General features: G+C 44.3%; 1 protein-coding gene across 2 annotated transcripts in view; it reads left to right on the top strand.

Annotated features, from left to right (window-relative positions):
- The first annotated feature begins 1,986 nt into the window (after window positions 1–1,986).
- Rcan2 (regulator of calcineurin 2) overlaps window positions 1,987–26,741 on the top strand; it is a 215,545-nt gene continuing 190,790 nt past the window's right edge. The window contains exon 1 of one of the 2 annotated variants that reach the window (XM_087564567.1): window positions 1,987–2,326. The gene's annotated coding sequence lies outside the window, so the exon portion shown is untranslated. 2 annotated transcript variants of the gene reach the window in all.

Here is a 26,741-nt window from a genome sequence, read left to right as displayed (position 1 = left end):
GTGGATTTTTTTTAAAAATAGTGAACACACACTTAATGTTACTGTATACCAGCCAAAGAGCATTTATGTGTATGATCTCCTTCAATTTTAGTATATGTGCTGCCAAAGCGAGCACATGATCTCCTTCAAATTGATCATTAAAATTGTGTCTTTCAGGCTGGGGAGATGGCTCAGTGCATAAAGAACTTGCTACTCAAGCATGAGGACCTGAGTTTGAACTCCCAGAGCCCATATAAAGCCAAGGAGAGTACATTTGCAATCCCACTACATCCACAGTGGGATGGGAGGCAGAGACAAGAAAATCCCGGGAAAGTGGTCAGCCTGGAACACACAGAGAAACAGGGTAGACGGTGAAGACTAGCACCCGAGGTGGTCCTCTGACATTCACACATGTGACACCATCCACGAGAGCCCACATTAACACATACCATATGGGAACAAAAATGTGCTTCTCTGATTTCCCAAAATGTTTTCAAAAACGTATTCTGCAATTAAAAATTTTATTTTATGTAAATATATAGTCACAAAATTGGACCTCCTTACAATCAAAGTCAACACACTGGTGAGCTAAGAGTTGCTGTAGTGAGATTATGTGGAAAGCGTTGAAGCTATATTGCCTGAAAAGCAGAAGCTCCAGGTGCACTGGACACGATGGCTACCTTCCTAGGTTTCAAAAATAGTGCTTGATTTCCGTGAAGAATTTCAAAGTGAGCTATAGCCTGTGAGAGAAAATTCTAGAGATGTTTTGCTCCATATAAGAACGTCCTTTGAAGAAAAAATTCTCTCCCAAATGGCAAATCAGTCAAATGAACAAACACTTACGATGCGTGTGTTCAAAGCATGATGGCATCGAAGATCATTTCCAACTCTGAAATGTTTTTTTAATTCTGTGTTTATATTTAATGTAGATTAAGCAGAAAGAAGAGCCAAGCCCTCTCTCTCTTTCACACACACACACACACACACACACACACACAGAGAGAGAGAGAGAGAGAGAGAGAGAGAGAGAGAGAGAGAGAGAAGACAGGCAAACAGACAGACACAGAGACAGAGAGGGACAGAGACAGAGAGGGACAGAGACAGAGAGGCAGAAAGACAGACACACAGAGACAGACACAGACACACAGAGGCAGAAAGAGACAGAGAAAAATCAGAAACAGACAGACAGACACACGGGCAGAAGACAAAAACACACACAGAGATACGCAAAGGGGGGGAAGAGAGAGGGGGGAATGAACAGGCAGAAAGACACACAGAGACAGAGTCAGAGACAGCAGAGACAGGCACACACACACACATACAGAGAGAGAGAGAGAGAGAGAGAGAGAGAGAGAGAGAGAGAGAGAGAGAGGATGACTACTTTGTGACTACTTTGTGTTATTACTTCAATGCAGTTTTAATACTGTTATTAAGAACCAACAAAGTGGATTCTAGATGCAAGAAAAGGCCCAAGTATGCAACAGTGGGAAAGGCGATATGACATGGGACTTATTTCTATCTGCCATTCTCTCTGCTTTGAAGTTGGTCTCCACTGTCTTTCAGTTTCCACCGTCTCCGAACTCTAACCATTTTGGGTCATTGATGTACTCTTGCCACGAGATTCAGTCCTGTCCCTGTCTGTGCCACCATAAGCTACAGGCTTCCTTGTTCTTGAGTTGCTTAATTTTGAAGAATCTTCAGAATGGTTCATCTGGTTAAGAGGTAAATCCTCCCTGCATCCAGTTTCGCTTCCGACATGCCTCTTCCCCTTTTACCCTGTATAAATACTAGCCTCCCATTTCCTAGGGACCCAGTCGCTTACTTAGTAGGAATCCTTGAAGTCCTCTCTCCCAGGTCTGGTGGCAGTGAGTCTTGCCTGACAAAACTGCGAAACTGGCTCAGGGCACCTTCAGTGGTGTGGGCAGGGCTCACCCAGAGCCCCAGCCAGAGGGCGCCAGCACCCACCATGCATAGTCGCTCTTAAGCACTCAAGAGTGGCTTCCAGACAGTTCCTTAGTTAGCCAGAGGTCGACCTGTGGGAGAAAACAATCTCCCAGTCCTACGGACCAGTTTCTTCGCTGCCCTTTTATTTTTTAGTATCCTTGTATGCAGATGCTTAACTCCAAGAGCAATCTCACCCCTCTTTAACGCCCCCCTCAAAAAAAAAAAAAGCCCTCACGGGGGGGGGGGGGGGATGGGGGAGATGACCCTGGAGCCTCTTCTTTGGAAAAGGCATTGCCTTTGGGGACAGGCTTCTGTGTCAGGTTCCCGCAAAGGGTCCAGCCCGCCAGCGATTGCAAACGAGGGGTGTGCAGTTGAGCGCCGGGTGGAAGCCCAAGAGGTGGAGGTGGGTGAGGGACCCAGAAGGACGACTGGTCAGGAGGGAGGCGACCAAAGGAGGCCAGGCAGGGGCTTTGGCTTCCCTGGGGTCTGATTGGAGGTTGGCCCGATGAGTCGGAGCTGGGGGCGCGCCCATCTCCACTGGCTTGGGTGAGAGCCGCCGGCTCGGCCCCTCCCCGGAGCCGCTTTGTCCCGGGTGACGGCGGTGGAGGTTGCGGGAGCACCAGCAGGAGGCACAGCCCGGGTGACCCTGCGACCCGGAGAGCGGGAGGCGGCGCTCAGTGCGCACGGTTCCACGCCCAGGCCCGCGGGCACCGCGCTCACCCCGGCCGTCAGGTGAGCAGGCAGAGCCGCGCCCGCAGCCTGCTGCCCCGAGGACCCTCGAGCCGCCACCACTGTCACCGCCGCCACAGCGGCGCATCGCAGACGTCCTGCAGGTCGGTTACGTAACGGCGCAGGCCCCATCGACCCCGTACCCTGTCCCACCAGGGCTGAACACCTGGGTGCCAGGGGACCCGGGTAATGGGAATCAAGTACCGCCGGGCTTAGGGATAGGGCTGGAGCAGCGAGAGATCTTCTCTCCTGACCAGTCCCCAAAGCATCCCCAGGGACAGGTCTCCCATGACCCCCCCTCTAGGAGGCGCTAGTCTCCAAAAGCCCCTTCCCCATCTTTACTGGCCAAGGGGCCACCTTCCCAGGTGCAGCAGCAGGTGCATAGGGACTTGGAGGATCCAGAATGAACTCCAGTGACCCCGGGATTTGGGCTTAGAGAAGGAGTTAGGAGAGACCAACATCATCGCAGTGAGTAAAGGAGAAAATGAGGAGACCCCTGTCTTCCCAGGCTTTACCGAATTTCTTAGGGAGGGACAAAGGGGCTTTTGGGCACAGCGGGCTGAGAATTGTCCTGCCTGGACTTAGCCAGCTTGGGTCATCTAAAAATAACTTCAAGTTTGAAAAGTGACATGGACAGGAGCGTGGTGTGCCGGGTTCGTCGTGCCTGTGGGGTGTTTCTCTCCAGAAGTCATCAGAGGGGACAAGGCAGTCTTAGCTGCCTGATCCCTCTCGGCTGCCTCTGCATCTCGCTGGTTTCCAGGGTGCCTTGGTTTGACTTTTGGTTAATGATTTATTCTCCAAGGCCTTGCTGTCTGTCCTTTATTATTTTTTTTTTTCTTATCCCGGATGGATTCAACAAGACTGCATGCTTTGGCACGTTCTGTTTCTTAGGCTGGGATAGAAGTGGTCAGCCAAGGATTATTACACCCACTGCCAGCACGGTATTAAAACCTCACTTTAGCAAAAACAACAATAACCACAAAACCCGTTTCTAGTTTCTCTTAAATTACGTACTCCTATCATTTTCCACGGGTGGGAAGAAAAGGATGCGAAAGTATTCTTTTGTATAGAGGGTCTTTAGGAACAGTGAAGCATGTTTACAACACGACTTAACGGGCACACCTCCATTGTCCTTGATTATAGTAGGATCAAAATACAGGACGAGGGAGTCACATCCATGGGGCAGATCTTGCTGACCAGGGTATCATGAAGATGGATGTTAGGTAGGAAGAGTCAAGAAGCAGACCAGCGTGGGCCGTGGGGCACAGGAGTGAACACTTGGCAGTTTTTCAGGACCCAAATTGATTTCCCTCTTCGCCTTATGGAGCTATTACACCACATATGACCGGTCATTGAGCTCAATTAGCCTGAAACAGGAGTTGCGATTGGCTTCCCAATGCACTGTAAATTGAACCAGCCTTTACTGAGCACCTCTGACCTGAATGTGGGCCAGAGAATTCGGGGAGGGAGAAGCGTTCTCAACAAAAGTGGCCAGATTGTAAGATCTTAGTAAATGCTTAGAGGTCTGTGCCCTTCATAATCCACCTAAATCTTGGAGGATGTGGCTCTCTCCAGTGAGGAGCATTTAACAGGAGTGGGAACTCGAGAGCTTTTTCGTTCGCAAGTACTCATTACACTTGCATAACTGTTTGCTGCTTGCCAGATAGAGCGCGAGGACTAGCACTCTTTTTGCCCAGTCCAGCTTTGACAGTGGCAGAGGTTGCGTGCTCCCATTCCTTTAATTCTCTGTGCCAGTTGATGAAACAACTATTTATTGAGAGCCTGCTGTGTGCCATGCAGGCTCTGTACTAGGAGCTAAAAGAACAAGGCCCTATACTTCCCAGAAAAGAATCGAGCAGAAAATAAATGTTAGTGAATCAGCCTAGAGAGCATTTAGTGCGGAGAGGAAGGAGCGAGGTCAGTAGGAGCCAAGAGATGGGAGGGTGGAAGGAATCTAGAAGAGTCTGCCAGAGAGTACACATTTGGACTGGGTCCCGATGGGTGGTTGGCATTCTCCAGAGAAGGCACCAGGCATTCTGGGTAGAAAGGACAGCATATGCGCACAAAGGAAAAGTTACGTTCAAGAGCACCTAGTTTGGAGATGACAACTGAGGAGGATGTGGTGAACTGGGACCTTAAACATATTCTATTGAAAGGGAGAGACCATGCAGTCTCTAATAGGAGAGATGGCTTGGTCTCATATTTTTGCAAAAGTGACTTTGGAGGACGTTAGGGAAGTGGAACTATGAAGACTAACTCGGGGGTTAGGCCATTGGTTCGATTCAGGCCCCTCTATTTCCTTCCGAATCATGGAGTGTGTATGAAGCAGGTGCCAGGGCAACAGAAGCAAGATCTGTAGACAGTCTTTTCAGGGCAAGTGGGTGACATTTTTGTCACCAGGTGGGGACTGGTGGAGAAGGAGACACTTTGATGTGTAGAGACACAGCCAGGCTTTGGCTGTAATGAGAATGGCAGGTTTGAAAGGGACTGTGAATTTTGCTTTTGAATATCAAAACAAGGTTCTTTCTGTTTTCAAAGGTCACATCTTCATTCCTGGAACTGTCTCCTACTCTAGTTTAAGTTCATTCCCAAGGCTACTATAGCATTGCCTCTGGAGAAGAGGGAGGTGAATTCCACAGTAGGATATTGTCCCTGCCTTTAACCCCCAAAGTGAACATTTGAGCTCAGTTATTTGAATACCGCTTGTGGCGATCATTAGAGTGAGTGGCATTTATTCACTGCCTGCAGTTAGCCCAGTGAATCCTGCCGCTTACCTTAGGTGGCCCCGTCATTAGTCTCACATAATTGACAGGGAAACCAAAGCTAAAAACATAATAGACTGTCCAGAGTGCACAGTTAATAAGAGGCGTGCCCAGTGTTGGAGCCCAGGTCCTGAACAGGATTGTCATTCATCAGTGTGGATTGATACCATTGGCACAATCCCTTCCCTAGGTTTGGACACTTGTGGTGGATGCCACAGAAGAGAGCTAGGCTGAGCTAGGAGTCTTAGTTTTCCCTTGGGCTGTGTGTTTATTATGCATGAACAGCGAAACATTCACAATTTCCTATCTCCTGTCAGGCTGGGTTATTTTCTTTTATTGTAAAAGTTATCATTTTCAATGTGTATGCATGTGAACATGTGTGTGTGAGTGTGTGTCTCTGTGTGTGTGAGTGTGTGTGAGTGTGTGTCTCTCTGTGTGTGTGAGTGTGTGTGTGTCTCTGTGTGTGTGTGAGTGTGTGTGAGTGTGAGAGTGTGTGTGTGAGTGTGTGAGTGTGTGCGAGTGTGTGAGTGTGTATGAGTGTGTGTGTCTCTCTGTGTGTGTGAATGTGTGAGTATGTGTGTGTGAGTGTGTGAGTGTGTGAGTGTGTGTGAGTGTGTGTGTGAGTGTGAGAGTGTGTGTGTGAGTGTCTCTGTGTATGTGAGTGTGTGTGAGTGTGTGTGTGAGTGTGAGAGTGTGTGAGTGTGTGTGTGTGAGAGTGTGTGAGTGTGTGAGAGTGTGAGTGTGTGAGTGTGTGTGAGTGTGTGTGAGTGTGTGCGTGTGTGAGTGCGTGTGTGAGTGCGTGTGTGAGTGTGTGTGTGAGTGTATGTGTGTGTTTGCACACACATGTTTGGGGGCAGCAGAGGTGAGAGATCGGAAGCCACTAGAGCTAGAACTGCATGCATGCCTACTGTGGGTGGTAGGAACTGAGCATGGATTCTGTGGAAGAGCAGCAAGCACTTGCAACTGCTGAGTTCCTTCTCCAGCCTGGCTTATTTTGAGTCTGTGTAGTCCTGACAGAAGAAAGGCTAGGTGCTCTGTAAGTAATATTTTGTCCTGAAGTCCCACCGTCCTGTTGAAGGTTCGTCTACTAGTGTGAACGGCTTGGTACAACATACTTAGAAGTACAGAGTCAATGGGAGTGCCTTAATGCTGAGAAGCCTGCTTGGGTACCAAATTAGAGGAATATCCCATAGACAATGATCACATTCTTTCCCTCAGACATGTTACTCTCTGAATGTATCTTCATCATGGAAAAAACTGGGACAGTCAGTAAGCGTGGAATGAAGTAGTTGTGGGAATCGAAACAGGGACCAGAAACTGCATACAAGTTGGCTTGAAAATACCCTAGAATTTGGGCCACACCCTTCACCCCCAGGACAACAGATGCGTACAAAGGAAAGGTAGAGTGTCCCTGAGGATGCTTTACTCTTCGGTAAATGTTTGCTTGAAATTATGTGCACACATATGTATGTGTGTCCATGTGTGCATGTATGGATGTCAACCATGGGTAGTCATCCTCAGGAACGCTAACCACCTCCTTGGAGACAGGGCCTGTCCTCAGCCTGGAGCTCAGCAATTAGGTTTGACTGCTGACCCAGTGAGCCACAGGGACCCTCCTGCCTCTACCTCCTCAGTCCTGGGACTCCAAATGCCTGGCATCTACTCACCACACAGACCGATGCATTTCCCTAGTGCCCCTACCACAAAGTTTGTTAAGACCCACTCCTGCATCGAGTAATGAACGAGTAGCATTCTCTCACAGGGGGATCTACTGAGACTACAAAAACATACATCCCATTAAATGCTTTTCAACACAAGAGTCAAAGAAGACACGGAATGACTCTCTTTGTTGTGGAACCTCTGTCTGCCTTTTATTTTTCCTAATTCATTCTTTCTCTGCTGACAAAATGCTTATTGTCCTTACATTTTTTCCCTCGTGCTATGGATTTCCAAGTGTTCTGCATTATAGATTAACTTCAGCAACCCAGTTAACGAGTCGAAACACCTTTTGAACTTAGCTGAAGCCATTGTGAAAAAGAATAAGGGAATTCTGGTACTTTCTAGAAGTCGCAGAAGTGCTTCCAGAAGGCGCTCGCTTTTTCTGAGGTCCGTGGGGTTCACAGCAATGTCTCCTATAATAGGGAAGGAAGACTGTAATTTCATGTCTGAGCTCCCTGTGCTCAACTCACTCTGAAACAATAGAGAAAACACAGAATTTCCAAGTTGTGGAGCACACACATTAAGAGACATTTGAATGCTCATCGTTGGGCCAAAGAATAAATCTTAAGAGTTGCGAACTAGACCATAGCTTTTATTTCCTTAGTTCTTTGATGGAATAACTGCTTTGTTCTGACAGACTTATTCTGCCATATTATATATATTCGGAGGCCATGAGCCACACTGTAATATCTCTTTCTATTAGAGTGTTGGGAATGGGCAAAAAAAAAAAAAAAAAAAAAAGGATTGGCCTTGCCAGGGAATCCTAGGATTCCAGTCCTGGTGCAGTTACTTCCCAGTTATGTGACCTTGAACTTCCCATTGACCTAGCAGTTGTTGGAGCTGGCACTTGAAGATTGCTGAACCCTGTTTCAATACTTTGTTCGGCCAGTTTTATTCATCATCTTCCCCAGACCTTAGAAGACCTGGGGAAAATGTATAAGTGTTACTATCTACAGATGAGCACACGCTGGGAGGTCTCAGGGATAAGCCGCCTAGTGCCAAGTCTTTGAGTTGCAGTTTAGGACAACAGTCCCCTACCTTGAGAGATTTGAGGGAGACTGGGCTCCACCCAGTGTGTGCACTGAGGAATAGAATGCTCTGTACAGATGTTAAGGATAACCGGCACAGCAAGGACCTCTAAGAGTGGAGTCTGGTAGAGTTACCATGTCTGTGAGGTGAGGAAGATACTCTGTGTCTAAAAAGACATTTGTGTCCAGACTGAAGAGATGGCTCAGTGATTAAGTACACCAACTGCTCTTCCAGAGGACCCAGGTTCAATTCCTGATATGACAGCTCTAACCATCTGTAACTCCAATTCCAAGGGATCAAACACCCTCTTCTTGCCTTTACAGGCACCACATGGACATGCTGCACACAAATATGTGCAGGTGAAACACTCATACACAGTCAATAAAAAAATATGTCATGCATTAAGAAAACTGCTTCTACTTGCTCTGCTCCCCGGTACAAAGAACACTTTTCCTTCAGGATTAGCTTATTTTTTTTGTCAATAACATGACTGGACCAGTTGAGGTCAAGGATGGTCAGCTGTGGAACCAGGTCTGGCTCATGGAGAGGAAGGAGAACGTGATCTATAAGAATGAGGTGGCTGGCATGAGGTGTTTCAGTATAAACAGAAGCTGAAAACCAAAGTCGAGGCTGAGGAATGGATAGGGATGATACAGAGAACAAGAAGAGGACGCCATCACCAGGTTTCCCATCAGGTATAAGTGACAGGCAGGACATAAAGTCAGAACAGGGAGGCTGGGACCATCTCCCATTGTCTATTGAGATCTGCTTACATTGCCCGGGTTTTGGTTTCTTTTTTTTTCTTATGTATTTGTTTTTCTCTGACATATATGCTTCCTATAAAGTTTGAGAAAATACAAGAAAATTATGGAAAAGGTAAAATCGCACATTACTATGAGCAATGCTGTGACTTCTGGCATTTTGATGTTTTTCCGTCCAGCCTTTTCTGATTGTATGTTTTTATGGAACGAGGGTCATAATGTGCAGAGAACTTTGCTTCCCACATATTTCTCCAAACATCTAAAATAACTTATCATGAGGTGTCAGTGATCGTGCTGAACACCTCTGGGTGGGTGTGCACATGTTTGTGCATGTGAGTGTTCGGGTGCATGATGCATACACACTCAGAAGCCAAAGGTCAGTGTTAGGCATCTTCTTTAATTGTTCTCTACCTTGTTTCTTCTTCTCTCGCTAAACCCAAAGCTTACCTTTCAAAGAGACTCTCCTGGGGCTCCTTCTATCTCTACATTTTTCCTAGACCTGGGGTCACAGACATGCACTGTCACACCTGGATTTTACTTGGGACCTGAGGCATGCTTGTGCGGTAAGGACGTTAACCCACGTAGTCATCTCACTAGCCCATGAGCACTTGTTTCGGTAGGAATAGAACGTTCCTAAGTAGGAGTTTACCATAGGGCATTAACTCTTCTCCCTTTGATGGAACATTTAGCTTGTTCCTAAATAGACAAAAGGTTATAAAGAAGGCTTAGATAAAACTAGAAATACTTATTTTATTATCTTTAATTCTGTGTATGTGTGTCGATGTACATGAGTTCAGGTGCTTTCGAAGGCAGAAGAGAGCATCAAACGCCTCAGATCTAATGTTACAGGCTGTTGTGAGCAGCCTGTGGCAGATGCTGCTCATCTTGCCAAGCACCAAACTCCAGTCTTCTGCAGAAGAAGCAAGCATCCTGAACCATGGAGTCATCATTTCTCTAGATTCTTTTAAGGACATCTTTGAGCACATTTATTTGTATATGTGGGGTGTGTGTGTGTGTGTGTGTGTGTGTGTGTGTGTGTGTGTTGTGTTTCAGATTTGTTTCTAAGCCCAATTCTTAAGATTATCCCCAAATAATTGATACTACATTTATTTATTTGGGTGTAAATGTGTGCACATGTTTGATAGCATGTGTATGTACATGCGCGCGCGCGCACACACACACACACACACACACAACGTCTGTGCAGAAGCCAACATTGAATGCCTTCCTTAGTTTCTTTCTGCCTTAGATTTTGTGACAGGGTCTCTCAGTGAACCCAGAACACCATTACTGCTCGACTGGCCAGTCAACAAACTCCTTGTATTCTTCGCCCAGCACCATTGAAGTTGCCTGTGTAAGCCACCATGGTTTTGCAAGCACTTGTTTCTTTTCAATGAATGTGAAATCATGAACAACCTCATAAAGCAGTGCGTGAGACATCGGCTGTCACCTCTGTTCAGTTTGTAAACCCTCATCATGTGAAGAAAAGAACCAGATGATGTCAGTGCTTTGTAGAGACAGCCCCACTCCTGGAGATATTTGAGCCCAGTAGTACAAGAAAGTTAGACTTTCTCTGGAGAACTTAAGGATGGTGGAGAGAAACTTGATGGAGTTCACACGCTTGTGTGCTTATTATTAGGTCCAATGGACTGGACGGCATCCCTTCTGGTGGCTGTTATTAACAACTGGTCATGTGGGTGCCTTGACACATAGGGGTTGATCTGGGTAGCTGTTGATGTAGCTCTGTCGTGGTTCTGAAGTACCTGCTTCACAGAGAACTGCCTCACTGGGTCCTTGCTTCAGCAAAAATCATTTCTGATTCTTGGAACATGACCAAGGATAGGAGCTCATGTACTGAAGTTCTGCTGTGTCCTTTGACTTAGGTTAACTCCTTTCCTTCCTTGTAGACACGCTGTAGATATACATACCTGCATTTGTGGACTCAATGTATTAGTATACCAGTCTAAAATACATTTTACTATAATTACCTGTTTATTTTGAACAGTAGGGGCAGGCATTTCTGCCACAGAACACAGAAGGATCTCAGAGGACATGTGGGGCAATAGGATTTTCCTTCTACTATATGTGTTCTGAGGAGTGAATACAGGTCATCAAGCTTGCTGACGAGCACTTTTACCCGGTGAACCATCTTACTGGCCTGCGTACTATTTTGAATAAAGATGTAGGATAAATAGGTGGGCTCTTTTAAAAATAATACTCATATGTTCTCTATTGAAAATTTTAGTTTGATTGCTAATCAAGTTAGTGTTTCCAAAGAGTCCCTGAATTCACTCAGTTACCATCCTAAGTATTTTGATTAAATTGGACAATTAAACCAAGATAAACAGTGACTTTGAATTATTTTCTCCCACAAAACTGTCTGAAGGCATACTTAATATAATTATTTTATTTGACCTATGGAACTACTAAAGCTTTTAGCTTTACTCACAGCCCAGTAAGTATGTATTGCCAGGAAATGTCTAATATCGGTCAGTGTCTAATTTCATCCTTTTATAAATTAATTTCTTTTAGGTAAGCATACAAATTATCAGCATGCTCGAACATATATGCCATGAGACTTTGTTCTCAATTGTTTCCCTCCACTGACCACCCCCAACACACACACACACACACACACACACACACACACACACACACACACTTCAATTTATACTTGTCTTCGGAGTTTTGCTAATTTCTCAAGAATGGAATTATTCATTTGATCCCAAGTATCATGTGTAAATTTCAGGACAGAGAGCAATAAATTCCCATCAACTGGTGGGTAGCTAAAACAAAGGTTTATTTGCCAGAGCAAAAATCTCTTAGTCCCTGGGAGTGAAACCAAAGCAGTAATGTGTGAATATGTTAAGTTATTCCTCCTGTAGACATCTGTATGCTCAGTTCATCTTGTATGACATACAAACATCTGTATTAAACATACAAGATTAGATGTGGCCAGGGAAGTCTCCAACAGCTAGAATGCTCCAGGCACGTTCATTTGAGGCCCTTTCTTTACTGATTCATTTGTCTCCTGGTGATTTCTGCTCCCCACACAGCTGTTGTTTCACACTAAACTTGTGAACATTTGACAAGGTGACATTCAGGGGGAGCACTGAGTGGAAATGCTTGCCTGGTCAGATTTCTCAAAGACTTTCCTTCTGACCTCTCACTGTCACAGCACAGGAAGAGGCTGTGGGAATTCTTGGCTGGTTCCCTTGGATGTTGGTTTCCTTGCAGTGTTGTGAGATTATGGGCGAGGAGATGCAATTTCTTTCTCAATTTGTTTGCAGCCACCCAAGGTCTTCGGGAATGTTAGCAAGGTGTTCCCAGTCCCCTGTTTACAGACAAGCCGAGAAAGATCGGCTGATCAGGAGGAAATGAGAATGAGTGATAACCTGAGCAGCAATCATTGCTTCTGTTAGAGCTATATGACCTCGACCTTCAGCCATACCCATATTTCTCCTGTTTTGTAAATAACCGCTGAGAAGATTAACAGGCAAGTCGTGACATTGAATTTAGAATGGCTTTGGATGCAGTGCCATTTTGGACTAGTGAATTAATGACTTGCACAGGACACAGATCAGTGCACAGTGGTCCTGGAAGGAGCCCAGGTTTTGTGTGTCTCTCTCCCTATTCCTCCGTGGTTCTGTTTATTAACAATAACCAGTCTCAAGGAAGCACAATGGTCAGAGAGGGAAGAGTGTGTATGAGTAACGGAATGATCGTCAGGAGCTTTGAACTTGGAACTTTCCCAGGGATTTGTTCCTCATGAAAAAACCAGGGGTACCTGGTTTTATTCTTTAAAATATTTCAAATTCTACCCTCTAAGTATGACTCCATATTTCCCCAAATTTGTAATATCACCTTATCTTAAGTGATAAGGACCAAATTCACCTCACGTTCAACGAATTCTTATTGCCATTCATGGAAACCCTTATTTTAGCTTAACCACTTCAGTGTTTCGACTACCACCCTTGGCATTGTCTTACAAACCAAGATAAAACATGAGCTTATGAGGTTGTGTTATGCAAACAAAATTAGAGATGTTATGTTTTCATGAAGAACCGGGGCTATATTTTATGACAGCATGATTTATGAGGGTATGTCTTAGATGAAAGAAAATCTAGAATATAATACAGGTTAGAAACATTTACTGGCTGTCTGGGGGCCCAGGATGCACCTCTAAGATGACCACATGGGCACCTCTCACTTTATCCTCCACTGACTGTGAGCTCCCTTTGATTTTTCCTCCATCTCAGAGCCAAGGTTTCATATCCTGGCTGAGTTCTCACCCTTCCTTTTCTCAATGACATTACCTCCTTCTACCTTGTTCACACATACTCATTCCAGGGTCCCTAATGTTTAAAAACTAAAAAAAAAAAAAAAAAATCTTTTTTCCTTCGTCCCAAATTAAAAAAAAAAACTTAATAGTTACTTGAATCCAGTTGAACTTATATCTAGCCTGAATTTATTACCTATTTGATAAGAGATCATCTCTGAGGTAATGGGCTTTTTAGTCAGTTTTTTATGCTTATTTTTATTAATTAATTATTTTACTTTACATTCCGATTGCCCACATCCTCCTGTCCTCCCTTTCTCCTCTAAAAAGGGGAGGCCTCCCACGGATATCAACCCACCTTGGCATATAAAGTTCCAGTGGGACTAGGGCATCTTCCCCTGTTGTGGCTAGATGAGGCAGCCCAGTTAGGTGAAAGGGATCCAAAGGCAGGCAGGGCAGTCAGAGACAGCCCCTGGTCCTGCTGTTAGGAATTCCACAGAAAGACCAAGCTACACAGCTGTTGTAGACGTGCAGAGGGCCTAAGCCTGTCCCATGTATGCTCTCTCTTTGGTGGTTTGGTCCTTGTGGGCCCCTATGGGCCCCAGTTAGTTGATTCTGAGTTTCCTTGTGGTATCTTGACTGCTCTTATCCAGTTATATTGTAAAAATGTGTTAACCCCCTCCCTTGTTAAATCAGTTAAGTCCCTTTAACAATTTCCCAAAGAACCTTACAATTACATTTCATATACATTCATGTGTTCATGGGCATTCGTGCCATGGGTGTGGTGGGCAGATGTTGTAGGGAACACAACAGGGTAAGTGGAGACGCTTGCCAATTTCTGTTTTGAGACAGTCTCTCACTGAACCCAGTGTCTTACTGCTGTGAACAGACACCACAACCAAGGCAACTCTTATAAAGGACATTTCATTGGGCCTAGCTTACAGGTTCAGAGGTCCAGTCCATTATTACCAAGGCAGGGAACATGGCAGTGTCCAGACTGGGACGGTGCTGGAGATGGAGCTGAGAGGTCTACATCTTGTTCTGAAGGGAACCAGAAGAAGACTGACTCCTCAGGCAGCTAGGAGGGGAGGAGGGTCTCAAAGTGTACCCCCACAGTGACATACCTCCTCCACACCTACTATAACAATGCCATATCTTCTAATAGTACCACTCTCTGGGCCAAGCATATTCAAAGCATCATATCCAGAGCTCAACAATTCTGCTAGACTGGCCAGCTAACAAGCCCCAAGGATGTTTCTCTTTCTATCTCCTAGCTCTGAGGTTGCAAGACACATCTTTGATGTGGATGCTAAAGTTCTCTGAACTCAGGTCCTCAGGTTGCATGGTGAGGTCTTTCCCTCCTGAACTATCTCTCTGGCCCTCTTTCATACTTTTGTGGGGCCTTTGACGAATGCTGTGGGAGGAACCCAGGGCTTTGCATAATCCAAGCAGGCAGGTATTTTTTTCTCTCCTCACTCCCAGCCTTTAAGATATTTAAACACAATATGCTAATACTATCATGAGGTTCCTCTCCCTACATGGTAAGGTTGCTGTCAGTCATGTCTTTTGTCAATCACAGCAAAGTCAATGCTGCCAAATATGTTCATTCCGCTCCCTAATTGCAAATTGGCTTTTTATGGCTACTTACTAGCAAACCCCAGGAGACCAATAGAAATCATTGAGACGGGGCTGTTATAGAGACCAGATTTTTATTTCTTCAACCTCCTATTGTAATGAATAACAAACCACCAAACTGTTTATAAATAAATCAAAAGTTATCGTTGTAAATAACAGAGACGCAACTGTATGCAACTTGGTGATAAGGAGTGTTATATGGATGTGTCAGGCCTGGTGATGAGAGCCACCCTGAGCACAGTATGGCTGTGAGAGATTTCAACTGGACGGTGTCCCACCTCTATCCTTAGAACCGTTTTCTTCCATAAGTTTTATCTCTTTTGGAGTCCCTCCACCCCAATCCTCAAAGGAACCACCATTCTTTATTAAATCTGTGCTTACCATGGCAAATACATCCTCTAATACATGTACACCTGGTCTATTCACATATGTGTTCATTAGTTTACCCCATACGGGGGTGCCAAATATCGTGCTAGTCACTGGGATGCAAAACCCAAAAGGACTGAATCGCTTTCTACAGTTAAAATAGAGTTCGGGAGATGCCCGGCTTCTTGTACACTTGCCTGTACCTAGCCCTGGATGTTAAGTCCCTAAAGCTGAAGGAAAGTAGCTCATTTATCCTTGTGAGGGCTGCAGCACGTGTGAGAAAGAGCTTGCAGGTCTTCCCTGGGCTAATGGGAAAATGAACCGACTATCCATTATAACCATTTTAAATAATGCAGAAGCCGAGCGCCAAGGCTGTCAACACTTTCAGATGTCTTTGTTCTCTTCGCATAATTGTTAAGTATAAAAATAAGTTGAGGCTGAGGAGACGGATGATCAGTTAAGTTCACTTTCTGTTCTAGCAAAAGACCCGAGTTTGGTTTTCCAGAACTTACACTGGATGGCTCAGAACTCCGAGTAACTCCAGCTCCAGGGGATTTAATACATTTGACCTCTGAGGGCACCTGAACACACACACACACACACACACACACACACACACACACACACACACACACACACACACTGCACAGTTTAAATTTACCTGTTTTGTTTGCCTTGTTCATATCAATAAACCTGTTCTTTCTAGAATGTACCTTATAACTCACTGATGATCCAAAACCAAACCCCAGGTATGATTAATAGCAGTAACAAAATTCCAAGGCAGACAAACCAAGGGATCCTATGTCTCTAATTCAAATGGTTTTGGAATGCCCCTGTCCTGGTAGGCATTATGAGCCTGTTCTGTTTGATGGGGCTTGGATAGAAGCAGTTGACAGGAAAAGTTGATTGTATTTACCGAGCAGCCACTAAGTACCAGCCTTGCCCTCAGGTCTCCAGGAGAAACATTGTTTCTGTTCTAAGATTGTTTAGATGAGGACACTGAACTTCAGGGAGCTTGACCAACTCAGTTTACTTTCTCAGGAGGTGAATCCAGAACACAACAGTGGTGTCTTTGTCTCCACAGCCCAGTGGGATATGCGGTTATTCATGGAGTTGTGGAATAGAATTTCTGTCCAATCAGTTTCAATGCCTATCTTGTTACTTTATGACAACTGTAAACTAGGACCAGCATGCTCTGCGCTGCCTAAATACACTCCTTAGAGGAAATAGTCACATCATTTTGATGTTTGATTGATGCCATTGTTATTTTAGCAGTTGTAGACTGGCAAGAATGGCTGATGGTCTTTCTAACCAAAAGGCTGTGGGACTTGATTCATCGTTAGAGAAAAGGTGTGGGCTTGTGTGGAGAAACCACGGGCTTCGAGGAGCATCTCCAGTTGTGGACTCTCTGAGTTGCACTTTTTAGTATTCAAGGCAGACTGAGGATAGAAGGTGACAGATTGCAAAGTGCCATTCATCATCTGGGTATTAAATGCCAATGATTTGAGTGGGATTGTTTTTATGATATCACCTTCATTTGGCTAGAACACTTAGTTGGATCTGGTGACTTTAGAGAAATTATATGACCTTGATTTTTATGTCTGCATATATTTAAATATTACTATAATAAAACCATTAGACTAAAATTGGAAATGGAAGCAGCAGATATTTACCTAAAAGTTAATATGTTAATTTTTCAAATTTGAGCATATTACTCAGCATACACACCTGCTGCAGTCCCCTCAAAAGAAATAAAATACTTTGCAGTTACCATATTCTGACCCACCCATCAAGATCTGGTCCACCCACAAGAATCTAGCCTCACTCACAAAGGTCTGACCCGCCCGTTATGATCTGGTCCACCTATCAGGGCCTGACCCCACCCACCAGGACCTGGCCCCACCCACCAGAGCCTGGCCCACCCACTGCTGTCTGGCCCCATCCACCAGGATCAGTCTAGTTCACCCACCTCACGTCAAGGTTAAGGTATGGACGTCTTCCTGTTGCAAGGGAAGCTTGAAGTCTGGCCCTGTGAGGGTGCCTCATTGTGGCAATTCTCTAACACATCTCACTGCTCAGTCCAAATGGGTGCCTTTAGTCCAGAGCTTCTCAACCTTCCTGGTGCAGCGACCTTTCAGTTCAGTTCCTCATGTTGTGGTGACCCGTTCCTTATCATGATCTGATAATCCATACCTAATGGTGTGAATGGGGGTTAGGAAGATATGCAGGCCCCACCTGAGCGGGGAAAGTACTGACTATATCGGAATTTAAAAGACTTCTGACTGCTAAGGTCTTAGAGCCTTCCCCAGATGACTGCATTTGTTGCTCTTCTGAGGAAGGCAAGCCGCTCTGCTCTTGTGTGTAGAAAGTCAGGAGCAGGTACCTGGCAGTCCGTTTTCAGCTCTCTGGTACTGCTTACGTCTTTAGTCCTCAGAACAGTGAGCAGAAGACAGTGGGTGCGAGCGAAGGAGATGAAAGACCAATTTTAAAGAACTTGGGCATGGCATGGTACTCATGTGCCAAAGTTGTGGAGAGCTGGCAAGGAGAAGGTGGGTTAAAAGCAAAGCTGAGGGAATTAGAGAAGCTAATTTTTACTCAATGAGTCTAAGTGCCTGCTGTGTGAACCTGGGGGTCTGAGGATGATCCTAGCATCCAGGTATGGACTGGGCATGCTCCTGCAAGCATTGGTAATCTCAGCCTTGTGGGGGCGGGGAGTGGATGGGATGGGGGTAGATGGGGAAGAGGGATAGAGTGAAAGGGTGGGGTGGGGTGGAGGGATAAAATGAAGGGGTGGGGTGGGGTGGGAGTAATGGAGTTGGAGTATGGGATGGGTGGATACAGTGTTACAGGAGAGGGATGGGTACAGTGTTGGGGGTGTGGCTAAAGTGTTGGGGGGTGAATACAAAAATAGCAGGAAGGGGCGGGCACTCTCAGAACAGTGACAAGCTGTAAAAACAGGAGAAGGTTGCCAGTCCCATCAGATAAGCCATCCTTTTTGCACCTGTCTGGTGAAGTCTTGGGAGAAGGATCCATCTGTCTTGCTGTCCTTAGAAAGAGAACTGTCCTTGCAAAGGGTCATACATTAAAAATAACTTAGAGGCAAGAGTGACCAGATCCCACTGTGAAAAGACTGTCATGAGCATATGAAGACGTTGGATAAGCTTGTGTGTCAGGCTCTTGCTCAGGATGCACTTTGAAGCTGTAGAATGCCTCTAGCATTAGAGATGACAGAAGCTCCCATAGCTCGTGCCAAAAGGTAGCTCTCAACTTAAAAATGCACATGAAAGGGCTGGAAAAAGTATGTCCTGCTCCTACAGAGAACCCACGGTTAGTACCCAGTGCTCACACCAGGAGGCTCCCAACAGCCCGGAACTCCAGCTTCAGGGGATCCAATGCCCTTTTCTGGCCTCCACGGGCATTGAGCCCACATGGTACACACACAGACACAGTTAAAATGGATACATCTTCAAAATAAAAATAAACAGTGGTCATCATAGCAATGTGTGGAAAAGACTGGAACATTCAGAGAGGGAAAGAGCTGACAGAAACCTTTAAGGACAAATAGGAAGCAGCGGGCAGCAGATGGAGGGCCAGCCTCTCCTGGGAAATCCCGGCCAGCTTGAAGATCCTAACTCTATGGACCCTGAAGTTCTCCCTCTGAAGGCTGCAGGGAACTAATTACATGAAATGACAAGGAATACCTAGCGGCGACTTGCAGTACCACATTCCTACAGATTTTATGAAAATAAAGGATATTACCTTCATTAAATGTAAATCAAATTAAAACAGTGACATATGCAGGAATAGGGTTATATGTATATGTTTATTTGGGTAAGTATATATATACATATATATGTGTGTATATATATATACATATACATGTATGTGTGTGTATATACATATATATATGCATGTATGTAGGTGTGGTATGTGAGCATGTGTGTGGCTATGTGCTCCTTTGTACGCTTGTGGAGGCCAAATGTAAGTGTCTCCCTCTAGCATGTTCTACCTTAGTTCCTTGAGATATTGTCTTGCAATGAAGACAGGCTGGCAGCCAACTGATATGTATGGCATATCTGCTCAGTGAGTGTCATTTGTGTTTGTAATAATACTTATCTGGCTCTGATGTGTGTAAGGTGTGATTCATTCCCTCACCCAGTCCCCATGACACTTGGCGCTCCATACACAGCACTGCATCTCCTCCGAGCTTGACAGATGGGGAAACTGAGTCACAAAGAGGTTAACTAATTCCCCCCAGGGCCCCACAGCTGATAAGAAGCACAACTGGAATTCAAAGACAAGAAGAGTGCTTGGCACCTGTGGCTTTTACCTCTGCTTGGTGCTCATTTCAGTGCATGGTACACAAAATGGTACAGGTGGAAATTTATAAAAATTATAAATTACGTCTTAAGAATTTATGCAAAAGGGGACACTCATACTTTTGGTTCCTGGTTTTCAGATGTTTGCTTTTTATTGCCAGTAGCACCCCCACCGAGCCCATGTACCCTTAAGGACCTGAGCGAGAAGAGAAAGGAAGGAATCCAAACATGCTTCTGATCACATTGAGGCAGCCAAGTTATATGCGATGACTTTATATCTTCAATAACACATAGGTTTACAAAGAAGTGCATAATGTGTTGGGCAGGGGATGGGGTGCCTGCTCTACCACACTTATGAAAGTGCAGGTTACTTTGCCAATATACATGGGAGTTTTGCTTCTTACTCAAACCAATTCAACAGCAGCCATGTGCTTTACAATTTGTAGCAGTTGTGTTACTGTATTCAACACCCCCTCCTACAATACTGTATTCACCCCACGAACACTTTATCCACACCCCCAATACTGTGTCCATCCCTCCCCTGTAACACTGTGTCAGACTCCTAAGACTGACTTTCTTTTGAGAGATACATAGTAAGTCCTGACTTCCAGAACTTTGGGTTCCATGATCCCTTCCTTAGGTTTGATTATTTGCTACTGCAATTCATAGAACTTAGGAAATTAATTACATAGGTCATTTTAAGGATACAGACACAGACACATGAAGAGACAGACAGAGTGACTATGAGGTATAAATCCCCTTTGGCCAGTAAATATATTCAGTAGCATGGTGGGACAGACAGACAGACAGACAGACACACACACACACACACACACACACACACACACACACACACACACTTTCTCTCCTTCCATGCCTCCCTCCCTCTTTAGACTTTATCATTTTCTTTTAGAATTATCTTTCATATATAGGTTACTATGTCATCAGCCATTGCAGGTCAGCTCGACCCTCAGTCCCTTTCCCTTCTCTAGAGGCCTAAGGGCTGGGGCTGAAGACCCCCCCCCATCACAGGCTGGTTATCCTGGCAACCAGTTTTCATTCTGTGATTATTAGGAGTTTTCTAACAATCTTTTTACTACCAAAAACCTAATAGGGGCTTGTGAACACTAGAAAATATTTGCGTCTTTTTGGCCAGCCCAGACTGTTTTAAGTACCCGGGATGGAAGACCAGATCTCTAAATAAAGAAACTCCTTTAAAGACCAAGCCTTTAAGAGACGAAATTGTTTTGTTACTATTGAAAAAAAATCCCAAAGAATTTCTGGCTCTGAGAGCTAAGAATGTTGAGCAAGACTGAAGTCTATGTTTCTTATTGTACCATGATCCCCAGATGCCCCACCTAGAGAGTTCAGTCAGTGAAAACTGGTGTCACGATTGTGGTCTACTGCCATGTTTATCTTGCCAGTAAACAAGTGTTCATTCATGAGTTGTGTAGTTTTCTAGATACAGTCAGTGATGTTGGTAGCATTCATTCATGAGTTGGTGTGTAGTTTTCTAGGTACAGTCAAGGATGTTGGTAGCATTCATTCATGAATTGGTGTGTACTTTTCTAGGTACAGTCAAGGATGTTGGTAGCATTCATTCATGAATTGGTGTGTACTTTTCTAGACACAGTCAAGGATGTTGGTAGCATTCATTCATGAGTTGGTGTGTAGTTTTCCGGACTCAGTCCATGATGTTGGTAGCATTGTTTATATTTTTACTCACCTTTACTAGGTTATCTTTTATAACCTTGTGAATGATTTGTGTCCCTTCATGGATACCAGTGTGTCTAAAATAACCATGGGTATTTTTCTCATGGTTTTGAGTTGGTTTCAAAAAAAAAGTTAAAAAAATTCTAGTATCTTCATTTTAGTCCCAATGCTGTTGGCATGTCTCTGACACCTTAAGTGGCTGAAACTGTTTTTATGAATTATAGCAATGGTCCTGTGTATGTACAAGGATGGATGTATAGTCAGATGGTCACAGTATCTTTAGAGATGGTACATGGAGGATATTATTATCTTCAGCACCACCCATCAGTATGGTGGGGTCATAACAGCACGACTTAATCAAGGAGGGATGTGGCTTGCTTAGGATCAGCTTTGGTTAAATAGTGGGTTCAGATACTTGCCTGGGTCACGAAGAAGAAACTGTGGGGCTTCTAGAAAGCAAACAAGAAACACATTTTTAGAAGCCAGAGAGACGGCTCGGTGGTTAAGAGAAATGACTGCTCTTTTAGAGGACTGACTCCAATCCCAGTACCCGTGTGACAGTTCACAACCATGTGTAATTCCAGCTCCAGGAAGTCCGACACCCTCTTCTGGCCTCTATGGCCACTGCATGCACACAGTGCACAGAAATACATGCAGGCAAAATGCTCATATACATAAAATTAAGAAAAATATGAAACGAATCACATTTCAATGTATGATTGTTAAGAATTGAACCATATTTGCAAGGGCCTCGACAAATCCCCAAAAGCATCCAACAATTTCTGAAAGAACTTCCTGACTTATCAGGGAAAGAAGTGAGCATTGAAATAAGACAGCTAATGTTTGCATAGTGAAAAAGTACCCTTGATTTTTCCCTCTAAGAATGAAGTTGGGCATTCCATTCTTGTTGCCATTGCTGTTGGATCCGAAAACTTGCAGGGTGCCAGCCATGACAGGAAGAAGGGAGAATATGTTCAACATATGGGATAAGATGCAAAAAGAGTCACTAAAGGATTCCCATGGCCAAGAGTTGTAAATAACAACACATGTGCAGACAGGAGGATGGAGAGAAGGATCCAGAGAGCCCTGCCAGAGAGAAGATGCTCCGATGGTTGGTGGTAGCCATGATGGATGCTCTGAGTTGGCGGTACCTACAGTGGGCAAGGTGCCCTGGAGCCTCTTATTAAGCTTTGACTGTGCTTCTCTCCATTTTGAAAAGCTGGTACGGTGAGATAAGAGAGTGGCTAAGGAAGCAGAGAACCCCGTTAGAAAGCTAATGACCTCAGGGTGCATTCTGGTTTAACATAGGCAGCAAGGGTTTGGAGAGATGGCTCAGCCATTAAGAGCACTGACTGCTCTTCCAGAGGCCTGGAGTTCAAATCCCAGCACCCACATGGTGGCTCACAACCATCTATAATGGGATCTGATACACTCTTCTGGTGTACTCCCTTCTTCCTGCCCATGGCTGGCACCCTGCAAAGCTTCTGATCCAACAGTGACAGTGTACTCTCATACATAAAATAAATAAAGAAACCTTAAGATAGGCAGGCAAAACATAGAATTTAACACCTGGTTCTTAATATTGAACAGTTAGTTATTAGACAAGGTAAGTAGTCAAAGATACAGGCAGCCAATGGCTAAGCACACAGAAACAAGGTGTTATCATTGGATTTTAGATGTCCCTGGTGGCTATATGTTGACAGCTTGGTCACCAGCCTGTGCTGTTGTTGGAAGGTGGGGCCTGCTAGATGTCCCTGGGGTGACATCCTCCCCCTCTGCTGCCTGGGTGCCATGCATCTTTGTTCCTTGATATTTGACCTCCCTACAGGCCCTGTGGGATGCACGGTGTGAGGGCTGACACTGTGATCAGTGATGAACCTTTCTTTCTTTTAAGTTGTTCTGTATCAGGCATTTTATCACCCTGATTGTAACCTAACACCAATGATTCAAAGAGTGATGAGAGTCTGCTGGGCTTTGGGCTAATTTCTCGGCCAGGCTTATCTCACCTGAACCTCTCAATAGTCCTCATTTAGAGGTGGAAACTGAGGCTCAGTGGTTTGCTTACAATTGCAAAATAAAACCACAGCAAGAAGATCTAGCTTCTAGTGCCAGCTGTAACCTTCACCGAATTTCCTGATGGACAGGCTACGGGGCTTGGCACCTCAAAACTTGAGTGGTTGAAACCAGGCAGACCCACACTCCTAACCATTGAGCCACCTTTGCAGCTTTCATCATCATCATCATCATCATCATCATCATCACCACCACCACCACCACCACCACCACCACCACCACCACCACCACCACCACCACCATCACCACCACCACCACCACAATCATCATCATCATCACCATCATCATCATCATCATCATCATCATCATCATCTTGACTAAAGCACCTGGGCTCTGTTTTCTTTAAAGCCACCTTGTCCTCCCCTCTCCCCTGACTTTTCTTTCCACTCCTCTCCCTCCCCAAGGTAGAAGGTGAAAGCTAACAGGATCAATTTTACTTCAGTTTCTATGGCAACCATCGCAGGCTCCGCTGCTCACTTTTGAAGAGTCTTCCTCCTGTGAGAAGTTATCCCGCACATAATTACTTGCCACGTCCCAAGCCTTTGGGCTCTAAGTTTACTCCCAGAGTCATAGGATCCCTATCTGTCTCCAAGTGTCTTCTGCAGTGGCACGGGCGTTCATTACCCCAGAGCCCCTCATCCCCCGCCCCCACTTTGATTCTTGGTTCAGGATAAAATGTGACCAGACATGGCAAATCTTCACCTATATTGTGCAAGCTCTCTTTGGAACTGCTCATTTATAGGTGGCAGCTTTGAGACTGTTAAGTTCTACCAAAGCTAATCTATGGAATTTCAAGGTCCTTACATCTTAATAAAGACCAGGTTTGACATCTTCCGCCTTTCCCACTGCACAATTAAGCTACCGATCTGTCTGCTCTACCTCAGGATCCTCCTTGCCCTCTGGTTTCCAGCTAGGTTTGGTCTATGGGAGGAGTTGGTAGGTAAGGAAAGCAAGAGAGTGAGGTAGGGCTGATTCTCCGGTGCTCTTGCTGTGTTGCTACCAAGAACTGACTGGACCTCTGAACAGAAGATGTGCTGGGAGCAATCCCAACAGCCGAGAATTTCTCTCATCTCTCTCTCCAGCTCTAGAGGTAGTAACAGCCCCAGGTTTTGCATTATCTCTTATGGCTGCCCTCTATCCACTTTGGTGCTTTGATGAAGAGTCCATTTGTAAGTTCTTTCTAAACTATTCAGTTGGAACATGCCATTATATTTTCCTTCTCTTCTATTGGGGCAAGTGCTTCCATATTCCTTGTTTTGTTTCTTTCTTTGTTTGTTGGTTTGTTTTGATAGTTCTATGGTCCACGATAGGTTGGTTAGTCACTGTAGAAGCAGGTTCATCTGGTTTCAAGACGTCAACTAGTGAGGCATAGTCGTGGTATTAACACTGGCACTTGGGATGCTGAGGCAGGAGGATGGAACATTGAAAGCTAGCCTGGGAAATATAAATACCGTGTGTCAAAACACTCAAAACAATAATGAGGAAAAAAAGCATCATCCTTCCGTGCTTCATTAAAAATAAATTTCCTCTAAGGCACCAGTCAGATCCCTACCTTCCTAATGCTGAAACCCTTTAATTCAGTTCCTCGTGGCCCCCAGCCATAAAGTCATTCTTGTTGCCTCCTCATAACAGTAATTTCACTACTATTATGAATCATGTAAATATTTTTGGAGACTGAGGGTTGTGGAAGGGGTCGTAGCCCACAAGTTGAGACTCGCTGCTCTAAGGACTGCTGAGAGCAGGAGGACTAGTCTTCTTCTAGGAAGAGCACACCCACTGGTTATCCAATTCTGAATGGTCAGCCCTGAAAGTGTGCATGCAGATAACATTACACAGATGAAGCAGGTTATGCTTAGGAACATATACATATATGCACTTATATTTGTGCATGTAGCAATGATTAATTTTTAAAAGGCAATGAATTTAGAAGAGAATGAGGAAACGTATATGGGAGGGTTTGTGTGGGGGAAGGGGAAGAAAGAAACGATGTAATTATATTATAATCCCAACATATAAAATAAGGAAAAATACTTTATACCTAGAGTAATTACCATGTATACCTAACATCATTAAATAGTGATACAAGAAAGAATGTAATGTAATCTAAATAACATGAGCCTGTGACATTTATCAGATTGGTCTGAATAATCATCAAAAAAATAGTAACAAAGTTTTAAAGGAATACAAACGACCATAATTGGGATATTCTAGCACATACGCATACACTATACAGACTAAGAAGATCATGTTTACATATTTAGAAATGAATATATTGATATGTTTTGATAAATATGTTCATATACATCTATATTTGTATGTATATTTGATATATATGTATATGTATTTCTGTATACATACACATATATGTATATAATTATAAATTACAATATACAAAATTAAAGAAAAGGTAACGAGTTCTTGGGGCATAAATTTAAGAGAGAGAAAGGGCATAAATACATGGGAGAATTAAAAGGAAGAAAAGGAACTGGGACAACCACACAATTATAATTATGCAATTATACTTTAATTCTTAAAAGTATGGGGAAAAGAGGGCATGAAGATGTAAGGGAGACAGGAAGGAGACCCAAGAGGAGTAAGAGGGGAGGGCAGAGAGTTGCTATGATAGAAATATACTCTATTCGTCTATGACTTTCACAAAGGATAAATAAAAACACCATTTAATAACGGTAATTTCCTCCTTAAAGATGGAGTTCTCACCTAACTCTAATGAAGTCATCTTATTCTAAATACAATTACTGGATGATGGCAGGCTTGTGGAAATGGGGTCTAAGTCCCTTCTTTCTTATTCCATCAGGTCCTGAGTAGATTTGGCCTCTTTTTTCCCTTCTCACTGTGCCCATTTCGAAGACCATAGAGATCTGTCACTCTCCCAGGAGACCATGTACGACGATGAAGAAGATAAATCGCACCCCTGCTTTAGCATCTGGCACCCAGGGAGAGGATAGAGACAACTCGTTTGGTTTATGTGCTTCATAAATATTCCTAAGATGCTCTTGGGGAATTAATTAAATTATGGCCCAGTATGAGCTGTAGGGAAGAACGGTGGCCCCAGGAGGCATCCGGAAAGGGGACATAGATGATAAATGTCTTTGAAAACTATGAGTTAAAATCTTTATGTTCCTGACTTTTTCAGGACTGATCCCAACTGGTATCAAGAATAGCATGAGGTTCACACAGCCCGGCAGGTGTGAAAATTCTGCAACTGAATTAAATAGGTCCCATTATACTTCGGAAGGAGTTCTAATGGGTTTCTATGGAGTGCAGCTTAAGAACATCGTGTTTCCCCTTTGTATCTCAGAATTCCAGCACAGCTTGTGGTTACTAATATTATACTTCAATCTATCCGTAAGATGGGGAAAATGAACAAAAAGCCTTGTCTTACCTCCAGGAATATCTAGACATTAAAGTATCA

This window comes from Rattus norvegicus, chromosome 9 (assembly GCF_021556685.1).
Source record: "Rattus norvegicus strain SHRSP/BbbUtx chromosome 9, alternate assembly SHRSP_T2T, whole genome shotgun sequence".
In the NCBI taxonomy this organism is placed as follows: Eukaryota; Metazoa; Chordata; class Mammalia; order Rodentia; family Muridae; genus Rattus; species Rattus norvegicus.
The sequence above is the reverse complement of the archived record's forward strand: the minus strand, read 5'-3'. Positions and strand labels throughout refer to the sequence as shown.